This window comes from Cebus imitator, unplaced genomic scaffold, assembly GCF_001604975.1.
Source record: "Cebus imitator isolate Cc_AM_T3 unplaced genomic scaffold, Cebus_imitator-1.0 Scaffold18, whole genome shotgun sequence".
In the NCBI taxonomy this organism is placed as follows: Eukaryota; Metazoa; Chordata; class Mammalia; order Primates; family Cebidae; genus Cebus; species Cebus imitator.
The window spans coordinates 4,334,027-4,345,597 of record NW_016107333.1 but is presented as its reverse complement, the minus strand read 5'-3'; the positions used below and the strand labels follow the sequence as shown (position 1 = coordinate 4,345,597).

The 11,571-nt window shown below is 50.5% G+C and overlaps 1 pseudogene; it reads right to left on the bottom strand.

Annotated features, from left to right (window-relative positions):
* Positions 1–1,424: 1,424 nt before the first annotated feature.
* The window catches only part of LOC119469269, an 18,058-nt pseudogene continuing 7,911 nt past the window's right edge, over positions 1,425–11,571 (bottom strand).

Genomic DNA, 11,571 nt, shown 5'->3' with positions numbered 1-11,571 from the left:
CCACCCTCCCACCCACCCAAACATCCATCCATCCATCCATCCATCCACCCACCCATCCGTCCCTCCACCACCAAACATCAGTTGGACACTTCCTAGGTGATCTGATGATAACATAGACCCCCAAAGCCCAGACTATGCCCTGCGGAAGCCCAGAGTCCAGGGAGAAATTCTCTTGAGATCTTGACCTTCTGTTAACGTCTCCTTCCTGTTCTCCTCTCCTCCTGTTCACAGACGTGCTGGGGAGGGAACCCCGAGCTCTGCTGTCCTCTCCATAGCCCCACTTCTCTGTGGCTACCTGTGGCTGGCCCTGAACCCACCACCAGGCTCAGGCAAGGCCGCCACCAGCTTCCCGTTGGCCAAACCCAACCAACTGCTCCTGGTCCCACCTCACCACGGGGCAGCTCCTGCTGCGGGCCTTTCTCTCCTCCTCTGGCCCTGAGGCTGCCAATGTCTCCTGGTTTTTCTTTCACTTCCCTGGCTGATCCTTCCCTGCTTCCTTTATGGGACTTTCCCTTCACCTGACTGGGAATGCTACAGAGCCCCAGGCCTGAGCCTCCTGCCGCTTCTTCCTGCTCTGCCTTTTCTGCTGTGGCAGCTTTCTCTGGGAAACAGGGTGGCTTACTGTCCATGCTTTTTTGCACACAGTAGAGTCCAGACCTGAGCTCCCATCTGCCTGGGGTGGAGATGGGGTCTCCCTGTGAACATCCGGGTACGTCCCCTACTCCACCTCTGGCCTCCTTCTCATCCCTTCTCCCTCTATGTATTAAGAATAGGTTTCATTGAAAAAACAAAGGAGGCTAAGAGTACATGGAGAAGTGAAGTCTGTGCAACTGAAGAGCTGAGGCTTTGCAAGTTCAACAACAGAGAGAGAGAGAGAGAGGGTCTGCTTGATCTAGACCAGATAAGAGTGAGGAAACTGGGCGGGAGGACAGTGTCAACTGGCAGGTGCAATGAGCAGAATGAGGCCCTGGGTCCTCCCCACAGAGTCCTTTGCTGGCTGACTCCTGTCCTCCAGGAGTCCCTGGGCATGGGTATCAGGGCACCTTTCTCTCCACTCAGACATGGAGCTTCCTGGGAAGAGGACCTGCATCTGGTTTCCTTTTGGGTCCGAGGCTGGAGAGGAGGATGGACAAATGTCTTTCTAGCGGTCTCTTCTCTTCCTCCTTTGCCGCCTGTCCTCTTACCCTTTGTAACATGAATTTTCTTTTGAGACAGGGTCTTGCTCTATTGCCCAGGTTGGAGCGCAGTGGCACGGTCATAGCTCACTGCAGCCTCTAATGCTGAGGCTCTAGCAATCCTCCCACTTCAGCCTCCTGAGTGCCTGAGACTACAGATGTGTGCCACCACTCCCAGCTAAATTATTTTGAAGGAAAATTTGTATTATTTTAATTATTTTTATGTGCAGAAAACTCGACAGTACCTATCTAACCCCATTTAGTGGCCAGTTCTTTAACCTTTGTCTTTTCGAGCTTGGCAATGTGAGCCATAGACTTGGGACCCAAGACATTGCCTTCCCAGTGACAGCGGATCACGTATCTGTTGTGTAGTTGGTCCTGACAGCTTCCACCAGCTTAGCCAAGGCACCTTTGTCTTCCAAGTTAACCTGTGTGAAGGTGACAGTGGTGCAGGGCTCCCTGTGGACTACACGTCCCAGTCTTGCCTTCCCCTTGATAATGCAGTAAGGGACCCCATGTTACGACACAGGACAGGCAGGAAGACAGCCAGCTCGAAGGGACCCACGTCGTGTGCAGTCACCACCAGCTGAGCTTTCTTGTTCTCCACCAAGGTGGGGACGGTGTTAACTCCTGCTCGAAGGACAGGTGGTCTCTTAGTGGGGATGTCCCCTTTGCTGGCAGATTTTTTCTCGGCCCGGGCCAACAGCCTCGGCTGCTTCTCTTGCTTTGTCTCTGGACTGTACTTGTGGGCCAGCGTAAGCAGCTGAGCAGCTGTTGGCAGTCCAGGGCCTGGGTGAACTGGTTCATCGCAGGAGGCACTTCAGTCGTTTACAGAGGATGGCTCTCTGCCGTGGCAACCTGATATAGCACGGCCATTTCACAAAGCAGGCGAGGCCTCTTTTGGGCTGGATGTCCTGTCCAATGCCAAAATGCTTAGGCCTTTCTCAAACAGGGGATTTATCACTTTCTTGGCCTCCTGCTTCCTCACGACAGCAGGGGCCGGAGCCACCTTCATCCCCTTGGCTTTCTTTCTTTTCGGCACCTTGGGCGGTGGGAGGAGACAGTATGCCCAGCGAAGTTTTAAACACTTTTTTGTAGAGACGAGGTCATGCCATGTTATCTAGGCTGGGCTTAAACTCCTGGCACTCAAGAGATCCTCCTGCCTCAGCCTCCCAAAGTGCTGGGACCACAGGGGCATGCGCCACGGGACTTGGCTAAAAAATTAATTTTTAATTACACAAGTAATTCATGGACCCACTGTCTTTGTGAAAAGTAAAAATCAAAGCATCGTACATAAGACTGGTGTTCTCGTCCACTTCCCATCCCATCGAGTCCAGGGTACAAATACTGCTTCCCAGAAGTAATCACAGCACTGATTTGGGAGAATCATTCCACTCTCTGCAGATGTTCCTTTCTCATGAAGAAGGGCAAGCCCTGTGGGTGGTGCTGGTGTTGGTTTTGATGTTAAATGGAGTCATACTCAGCTAGGCACACCTGCTCTGTGGTGGGCTTCTCTGCACAACAGCAGGTCACAGTTGGCCTCCTCCCCCATTTTCCCAAATCCAGGACTGAAAACAGAGGCAGGCCCCATGCCCTCTGCCTGCCTCCCACTTCCAGCCCAGGGCCGCTTCCCCCTCTAAGGTCCATCTCCCATCTTCTCCTCTGATCCTCTCTGTGCTCCCAGTCAGTGCCATTGCCCTGGCAACAGCTGTCCCCTCCCCTCCGCCCTCCCCTGGGCTGTCTAGCAGGTGGGTCTGCTCACCCAGGAGTCCTTCCCTTGACCCGTTCCATTCTCCCTCCTATGCCCTCTTCCATCCCAGACCAGCTGGGTGGAACTCTCATCCCTGGCTGTGGCCATGCCCTCCCTCCCATCCTGCTCACCCCTGCAGCTGCTCTGTGCCTGCCAGCGAGGAGGGATGAGGCCTCCAAACTCCAAGGCCCATTTTCTCTCCACTGAGGGCCTCTGATGCTGGGGGTCTCTCCCGGCTTCTTACCCTCTTTCTTTCCTTGATACTACCTCTCAGGCCACCCCTCCTCTGTTGCCTCTGCAGCTTCCTCGGCTTCCATCAGCCCTCTGTGTCCATGTCCCCAGGGCCCCATCCTCTCCCTCCCTGTGCTCTGCCCCCCAGGTGGCCTCTCCTAGAGCCTGTGTGACAGCCCTCATGCTGATCCCGCTCAGCATCTCCCCTGTCACCCTGCACCTTGCTGAGCAGGGTCATGGGAGGCCCTGGGAAGCCCCACGTCCTCCTCAAAGAAGTCCTTTCCAAGCTCTTCCTGGGGGCAACTGACCTATTGGGTGAGGATCCTGTGTCCAGAGTGCCCAGATATATGTGTGTTTGGGCATCGTTCCCCACCCTCAGGCCGTCAGCACCTTGAGGGCTGGGCCTGCCTCTGATTTATCTCTGCAGAACGGCTGTGCCTGTGGGGAGGACGGAGGGGTGGGCAGGCTGAGAATGGACGGACCGAGTGCTCCCTCCTCCTCACTCTCGTCCTCCCTGTTTTCCTTCCGTTTTCTTCCTCTCCTAATTAATAAATTAGTTTTTAATTGTGTGTGGTACATGAAGAAATTATCTTTGCATATAATTTAAAAATGTTTTGTGCTTTCACAAAATGAAAGAATGACAAAAGGCGGAAGTCCCTTTTCCCTCCCTCCCGCATCCCGCCTCCAGCTCCCCCAGAAAGGTGAACCTCCGTGGCCAGTTCTGTGTGTCCCTGTCCACTCAGCCTATATGTGTCGTCTCATCTAAATAAAATAGAGCTGCCTTTGGTGGTGGTGGGGGGTATTGTTTTAAAATGTAAATACTGTGCAAGTTTTGCCTGTAGCTTTGTCTACCCAGTGATGAGTCTTGGAGTTCTTTCTGTGGACATGTGGGTGCACTGTCACTGGTGCGAAATAGCTGAGGTGGGCTCCACTTCCCAGTCCTGCTCAGTGATGGCACCATGGTAGCCTGAAACTGGCCATGGTGGTGGTATTTACACCACAGAAGCGGGCACAGGCAACCCACGGGGAATGCTCTCCCCAGAGGGCTAGTGTGCCAACACACCCCGGAATGTACCCTCTTTCACAGATCTGGGCCTTTGGGGATACACACTGTGGGTGACCAGTTTTCCTGTGGATGGACATGGGTGCTTTCTCTTTTTCGACCTTATCTGTCTGGACTCCCCTTCTGCCTTGCCCTCTTCTGGGTTTTGAGGAGGGGATTCTTCAGAATTCGTCTACAGTATGTGAGTTCCTTTCTGTCTGTCCATTGAACATGCTGCCTCTCCAGGTCTCTGGGAGCCTTTCTCCTTCCTGCCTTCATCCTTCCTCATCCTCTCTCCCTCGTGTCTTCTCCTTCTCTCCATATTTGGTCCTTGCCCTGAGAGTCACGATTTGTGGCTGCTTTTGTGTGGAGGTGTGGGTCCCACTGCGCCCCCCTTTCTTTAGGCCCTTTATCAGCCTTTGTCCTCCCCCTTCTTCCCTCCTCTTCCGTGTGCACGCATCTCTGCATCTGCCTGCCTCTCTGCTCCCCGAGGGTCCCGCCGCCCCCTCTTCATTTCATTTTTTAACTTTATTACTGATGTGCCCCGCCAACTCTGCCTCTGCCTGCATCTCGCTCAGCCTCACTCCCTCCTGCTCTCCAGAGGAGCCTTATTGGATTTTGCTTCAAGTTTGTGCGTCATTCCTGCTCTGTGTGTGTGTGTGTGTGTGTGTGTGTGTGTGTGTGTGTGTGCACGCACGCCTGCCACTTTCTCTGTCAGCTCCCTGTTTCTTTTTGGGGCTTGGAGAGTTTGACTGTTTGTGTGTGTGCACAGGTGCACATGTGTGTGCATGTGTGTGAGTCACTTCTCTCTAAGGCATGGTCAGGGCGGGGTCCCACCCTCTCTGTCACTCTCACGAACTCCATCTGTCCACGGAATGCCTGGTGAGCTCTGGGCCGAGGTTTGTCCATCTGTCCTCTTCTCCTGTCCTTCTCTTCTTTCCCTCCTCTTGTGCTGCACCTGCCCTCTGCACAAGAGGTGCCCTCTATGCACCTTGGGCATAGAGGCCTCTGTAGGGTCACCCCAATCTCTTCCTGCACCTGAAAACCATGCCACCCCTATTCTGTCTTGCGTGCCACAGATTTGGAGCCAGTGCTGACTGGGCCCCTCAGAGGTACCTCAGACTCATCTAATCATGCCTACACTCCAACCTGGACGCTTTCCTATTTGTATTAACACAGACTGTCAGTGGCTTCCTCGGTGTGGTGCTGCAGCCAGGCGCCCTGTGTCGTTTCTGACTACTCCTGTTTAGCCACTCACAGCCCATCTGTTCCCCCTCCCTGCCAACTCTCTCTCCTAGGGGCTGCTAAAGGCCCTTGCCCTCTCAGTCCCTGATGTGGCATCATGTGGAGATGAGGGGATAATTGTCTTTGTTTGTCCAGCCATTAATCCATCCCTCCATCATCCATCCACCCATCCACCCACCCACCCATCCACCCATCCATACATGCATCAACTCATCCATCCATCCATCCATTAACCCATCCATCTCCACATCCATCCATCCATCCATCCACCCATTGACCCATACATTTACCCACCCATCCATGCAGTCACTCATACAACCATACATTCATCCATCCATCAATCCACCCACCCACCCATCCACCCATCCATCCATCCATCCATCCATCCACCTATCTACCATCCATCCATCCTCCCATTCATCCATCCATCTATTCATTCATTCAGACTTCCATCCACCCATCCATCCATCCATCCATTCACCCATCTATACATACAATCCAATCCAACTACCCATCTATAAACATGTCCACCCACCCACCCAGCCATCCATCCACCTAATCCCTCATCCATCCATCCATCCATCCATCCATCCATCCACCCATCTATACATACTATCCAGTCCAACCACTCATCTATACATATATCCACCCACCCAGCTGTCCATCCACCTACTCCCTCATCCATCCATCCATCCATCCATCCATCCATCCATCCCACCACCTGACATACATTGAGCATCTGAGTGCTCTGTGGAAGACAAGGGCTCCAAAACCGCAGGCTGTCTAAGGAGTCCAGGGGAGGGAGGACCAGTTACCACTCATGGGAAGAGACCTCCTTCTTGCCAAAGCCCATGGCCCCTTTTGCCTCCTCATTTCTCCTGGCCCATTGGGGCCCTGACTGGCTTGCCCATCCTTGTTTGGAGGCCACTCTCTCCTCCCTCAGGACACTGGGTGCTCCTGGCTTTTCTCCCACTCCTTGGGCAGTTTCTCCTCCACAGCCTCCTCCTCCGTCCACCTCCCAGTACTTATGCTTCCCAGGGCTCCGTCCTCCACCCCTTCCTGCCCTGCCAGTTCCCCAAGGGCAGCTTCCTCCATGCCCAGGACATCTCTGGCCACCCATTGTCCTTCTTGGGCATACAGCTGTCTCCTAAACTGGGACTTGCATATCCATGTACCTGAGCACTGGACTAGGCACTTCCCTGCCCTCCCACACTGCTCTTCTTTTCTCCACCCTCCTCACCGGCCTAGCTCCCCATCCTCAACACAGGTAGACCAAGTCTCAGGCACTCTCTTGATTCCTCCTGGCCACATCCAGTCCCACCGTAGGGCTGTGCCTCCAGTACACCACCACCATCCTGTCTGGGTGCCAGCTCCCAGGGCCTCCCGGGTATCCCATCTCCAGCCTTGCCCCTTCCTATCTACACTTGGGGAGGCCACCCAAGCCACCTTTTGAAATCTCCCACCTGGCAGCTCACCCTTTGCTGGCCTAACCCCACTGAGCCAGCTCCCCACTTCCCCAACCCTCCTGATAAACTTAAAGCTAATTGGTCCTGCTTCAAGGCTCTGGGTCAGGCCAAACCCTCACACTCTTGGTGACTTCTCCTTCTGCCCTGTCCTCAGACACAAGGAACCTCTTACAGTATAGAAAGACTCAGTCTCTTCCCACCTCCTGGCCTTTGATCAAGCTGCCCTTGGCAGGAATGCCTCTCACCTGGTCTACCTGGCACACAGTGAGGCTTTTCTTGGCTCAGGCATTTCACCCTTCCTGATGAAGCCCCAGGGCCTCTCCCCTGAGAGCCCCTACAGCGTCTCAGAATCATGCCCCTGGGAACAGCCAGGCACATGTGTGTGTTTAGGGGGATCTTTCCCGCCAGGCCATGGGCATCTTGAGAGCCTGCATCTGAGTTCTCTCTGAATCTTAGCACAGGGGAGGGGCTGAGGAATGTCTGCAGCTGGAGGACCTTCAACTAAAAAAAAAAAACCTTAAAATTTCAAGAAGGAAGAACTAAAGTCTCCTTTGAAATCTCATCCCAAATCCAAATTTCTACTTAGTTTCCCACGTGGATCCTCAGTTATTAGATTGATGTGAATTATACTGGTAGCTAGCTAGCTAGATGATTGAAAGGAAGGAAAAAGGAAGGAAGGAACAAAGGAAGAAAAGAAGAGAAAACCTGTTCTATTATTGTTGGTTTGGTTATTGTTATTGGAACATAAATGCTACACACTGTGCATGTGATTTGGCAGTGGACTTCCTCATTCAGCAATGTGTCTTAGGTCTCCTTCCATGTCAGAGCTCAGATGCATCTTGCTCTTTTATCAATGCACCATGGTTGAGCTGGCCTCCTTCTGCCAATGAGCATTTGGTGAGGTGGTAGCAGCTCTGTGCAAGGCTCTTTTCCATGTCTCACTCTAGGGTCCCCAGTGTGTCATCAAGCTGCCGCGTGCCTGCCTGTCTGTCTGTCTGCGTGTGCATACATTTGCCTCTCTGAATCTCTCTCCTTCCTCTTCCCATTCTCTCTTATTATTCCATATTCCTTCTAGATTTGGTCCTCATATTGTGTCACAGTTGTATCTGTGTGCCTCACCCTGGGTCATATGTGTGGGTTCCTCTTTACTTGGAGCTTTTTCCCATTCTGATTCTCATTTGCTTGGTGACTTCTCACCCTTGTGCATCCATTTGCTCTCCCATCCATTCATCCACCCACTTTGGACACTGAGCATCTTCCAGGAGCTGGAACCTGGGACAGCTCCCATATGTGAGTCAGCGTGTGTGCCCCCACCATGTACTGCCTCTGTGTGTCTGCCTGTCTGTATGCCTGTCTCTCTGAGACCCCTTCCCCGACTCCTGTCTTCATCCTCCTCAGTTGCACTTCCTTCTGCTCTCCAGAGGAAACTTACGGAATTTTCTCTGTTCGTGCGTCATTCCTGCTGTGTATGTGTACACGTGTGTACTTGTAAGTGAGTCATCTCTTTTGGAGGCATGGTCAGGGTTAGCTTCCACCCTCTCTGTTACTATCATGGACATTCCATCTGCCTGCTTGTCATCCAGCTATCTGTAGCATGCTCAGTTAACTCTGGGGCAGGGTCTGTCTGTCTGGTCTCTCTTCCTTTCCTTCTCTTTCTCTCACTCCTCACACACTCCCTGGATGAGCTCATCCCCTGTCCACTGTGCTGATGTCTCCCCAACTGCTCCTGCAGCCAAGATGCCCCACCTTGCTCTCTTCTTCTCAAGACACTGGATTCCTCCATAGGAAAATCCAACCCACAGCATCATCTTCACACCCTGGATGTGTTTCTCTACCGGTTCTCATTAGTACTGAGCCCTGTGGCCTGCCTCGGGCTGCAGTGGGAGACTGGGCCATCTCTGACCCCTCCTGCTGCCCACGGCTCATCTGTCCCACTTCCTGCCAAGTCTCTTTCCAAGCGACCAGTCTGAGATCCTTCTAACCCCAGCCCCTTCAGCTCCTCTCTCTGGGCCAGGCCCCAGCATCTTGAGCCTGGACATGTAGAGTCTTCCTCCTTAGTTGTCCATCCTTCACTCTTGCCCCCTTTTCATCCTCCATTAACCTCTGGAAGAATCATGAATCACCTTTGCTCAAACCCTACCATGGCTTCCATGTCACTCACAGTAAAAGCTGATATTCTCACCATGGCCCACAGGCTGTACCTACCAGTCTATTTCCTGCTACCTCTCTCCTTTCATCTCCCACTCCTTTCCACCTTGCTCACATTGCTCCAGCCACATGGGCTTCCTTGGTGTTCTTTGAGCAGACAGACAACAGGACTGTCACCCATGGTAGTTCATGGCTTGAGGACACCCGGCAGAGGATGTCAGTGGTGGCCAAAGTCCAGACCTTCTTCCATTCTCCAAGCCATAAGCCCTGGTTTGGGGTTGCCTCTGCTTAGAAGAAAGATTGCCTATTTCTGTTAAATATATAGATAGAAAAGCCCTTTAACATTCTTGCTTACTTGTTTCATTGTTATTTTGAGAACTCTGTTATTTTGGGATATGTTTCTATTTACTGATTTTTCTCCTAGTTATGAGCTACATTTTTCTGTTTCTTGGCCTGTCTCGGAATTTTTGATTGGATGCTGGACATTGTAAATGTTACACTATTGATGGTCTGAAATTGCCTTGTCTTCTGTTAAAGAGTGGCATGCAGTTAAATTACTTGCTAATTACTTCGATCATTTTGAGGCTTATTTTTAAGCTCTTTTAGGGTGGGTCTACAGTAGCCTTTACTCATGGGATAGTTCCTAACCTGTGTGAATCAGAGTTTTAGTTTTTCTCATGATAATGATTTTCATAATATTTTTAAATTATTGAAGTATAATTTACATACAGTGAAATGCATCCATTTTAACTGTACATTTTGATGAGTTTTGACAAATGCATACACCAATATAACCACCACTACAATCAAGATGTTGAACTCTCCTGTCCCCAGAAACTTCCCTCCATGCCTCTTTGAAGTCAATCTCTCACCACGCCTTGCCTCAGGCAACCAATAAGCTGCTTTCCATCAATATAGATTAGATTTACATTTTCCTGAGTTGCACATATGTGAAATCATGCTGGATGTACCTTTTTGCTTCTGGCTTATTTTATTCAGCATAATGTTTTTGAGATTAATCCATGTATTAGTAGTTTGCTCCTTTTGTTCCTGAGTAGTATTTCATTGTATAACTACAAACGTATTTATTTACTTTTCTGCATGTTGACAAACATTTTTTTTTCCCAGTTTATTTTTACTTTTTTGAGATGAAATCTCACTCTGTCACCCAGGCTGAAGTGCTGTGGTGTGACCACAGCTCACTGCAGCCTCTGCCTCCCAGGTTCAAGCGATTCTCCTGCCTCAGCCTCCTAAGTTGCTGGCACTACAGGTGCCCACCACTGCACCTGGCTAATTTTCGTATTTTTAGTAGAGATGGGATTTTACCGTGTTGGCCAGGCTGGTCTCAAACTCCTGACCTCAGGTGATTCACCCACCTTGGCCTCCCAAAGTGCTGGGATTACAGGTGTCAGCCACCATGCCCAGCCAAACATGTATTTTTCCCCCTAGTTTTGTGCTATATGAATAAAGCTGCTATGATATTTGAGGGCTGCTCTTTGCGTGGACATATGTTTTCATTTCTCTTAGGTAAGTATATGAAAAAGGAATTGCTGGGTTGAATGGTTGGTGCATGTTTAACTTTATAAGAAATTGCCAAAGTGTTTTCCAAAGTGACTGTACCCCTCCCACCAGCCATGCAGGAGAGTTTCAGCTGCTCCACATTTTTGCTAAGATGTGATATTGTCAGTCTTTTATTTGCACCATTCTGGTGAGTGTGTAAGTAGTATCTCATTGTGGCTTTGATTTGCATTTTCTGAATAATGAACAATGTTGAGAATCTTTTCATGTGCTTATCTGCCATTCATATATGTTTTTTGGTGAAAGGCCTGTTCAGATCTTTGCTTATTTAAAAAAAAATTGTACGCTTTCTTTTTTTGTTTTGTTTTTGAGACAGAGTCTCTCTCTGTTTCCAAGGCTGGAGTGGAGTGGCATGCTCTTGGCCTCCACCTCCCTGGTCAAGGTGGTCCTTGGCCTCAACCTCTGCAGTCGGCTCAGGTGCAGCCGACTGAGTAGCCGGGACTATAGGTGTGTGCCACCACACCTGGCTAATTTTTGTAGAGATGGGTTTTGCCATGTTGCCAGGCTGGTCTCAAACTCCTGGGCTCAAGCAATCCACCCCCTTTGGCCTCTCAGAGTGCTGGGATTACAGGCATGAGCCACTGTACCTGGCCAGAAGCTTCTTTATAAATTCTGGGTATGATGTAAGATAAGAGTTAAGCCTCATTTTTTTTTTTTCCGTGTGGTTTTCCAATTGTTCCAGCAGCATTTGGGGAAAATTATCCTTTCCTTGTTGAATTGCCTTGGCACCCTTGTCAAAAATCAATTAATTGACTGTGTATATGTGGTTCTACATCTGGACTGTCTGTTAGGTTCAATTTAACCACAAGCAATACCACTTTATCTTGATTACTGTTGGTTTATAGTAAGTCCTGAAATTAAGTAGCATAAGACCTCCTAATGTGTTCTTCCTTGTCAAGATTGTTTTGGTTATTCTAGGTCCTTTGCATTTCTTTT